This window comes from Penaeus monodon, chromosome 23 (genome assembly GCF_015228065.2).
Source record: "Penaeus monodon isolate SGIC_2016 chromosome 23, NSTDA_Pmon_1, whole genome shotgun sequence".
Lineage (NCBI taxonomy): Eukaryota > Metazoa > Arthropoda > Malacostraca > Decapoda > Penaeidae > Penaeus > Penaeus monodon.
Genome location: NC_051408.1, coordinates 24,060,262 through 24,061,870, shown reverse-complemented (window position 1 = coordinate 24,061,870; position 1,609 = coordinate 24,060,262).

The following is a 1,609-nucleotide window of genomic DNA, read 5'->3' as shown; positions in this document are numbered from 1 at the left end:
GCGAAAACAGTCGATACTTTCAGGTTTCACAATTTTTTTAATTTACCTACTTTAACGTTTGATATGTATACGTACGCCACAGTTGAATACAAAGTTCAATCAACAGAGCAAAAGATATGTCATTCGGACTGTTAATGTAATGCATGGTGAGGATTTTTATTTTATTTGAAAAGCCTTTAGTATTTTCAAGATATCCACTTGTATATCACAATTTTCATCTTACCGCCTTATCTAATCAAACAAACAGATCTATGGATAAATGACACATGAATATAAACATATCAGCTTTAAGGTTGCACAGAACGAACTCAAGTACATCTTATCCACGTTTTACTATGACTAGTGTTAATGGCAAATGTTCCCTTTACACGACTGACTTTGCTAACAAAAGACAAAGAGCAACGCAAGTGACGAGGAATCCAGCGGCGAGAAAAATGGACCGAGGGAGACGTACCGTTCATGCGTTCGTGTGGGACGAAGAGAGACGTGTCACGTAAGGTTTTGGCCTGAACTCAGGTACGACTGCGGGACGGCGCCTCGCGCTGCCGCACCACAGCGCCTCACCCGTGCCAGAGGTACGAATTGCTAACTCCAGAATCCAGTTTATTATTTCATAATGTACACTACCAGTTCTATAGTCGGTAAGTTAAGTTTCAGATTACAGTTAAGATTGGACGTCGCAGAATCTTTTAGGAATTGCCAGCATATCGGTTAGGGTGATCTCATCGATTGGTATGATTTTACAGCAATTGATCACTAGAGTTCTTCACCAGTGGCGTTTGTGGAATTTTCTGCTAAGGGACATTGTCCCGACAAGATTACTTTTTTATTTTTTGTTGAATTTTGCCTCATTTATTTTCAGAATTGTTTTGAACGTATATTAGCTTCCACTAGTAACTTTCATCCTAGGACCACTCATTCCCTCGGTCGCTACTTTGCATGTAGTCTTTATTAGTCGCCGTTAATAGGGACGACACAAAAAAAAGCGAAACGGCAACTGCATAATATCCCATAAGAACTCATTAAAATAGGATTCAATTTTACCTGTTTCATGGCTGACTAGAAGTGTATCCAGATAACCAACAGAGGACAAATTTACAAATAACGATAGAGTCTGATACTACTGGAGACACTTAATGCGAAGGAAAAGTAAAGTCCATGATAGTGAAAACAATCATACTTGGCACGTTTGATTGTCTGAGCGAAAGCGGATGGGAGGAAATGAGTCATTCCACTTCTAAACGAAGCCTTATAAGAAATAAATCGAGTTCGTTTGCTTGCTCCTGATTTCATCAAAGAAAGCAGGAAGAAACAAACAACGTTCAATTCATTTCCGCATTTCCGTCGTGTAGAAATTGTGGTAAAGTGGTAAAGTCCTCTTGAACCAACTCTAGTACTATTGATTCTTTCATAAGTTTGTCTAAACATAAGGAAGCGGATAACACGGAATTACAGGGGCCCCGGTACAATTAACATGCTGAATGGGAAATGCTAAAAATATCTATGAAAAGATTGCATCCGTGTTGTTAATAATGATAATAACTTTTCTTTGGTAGTTCATTTTGAATTTTATTCAGATTTTTACTTTTGGTTTTCGTCCGTATTTAGT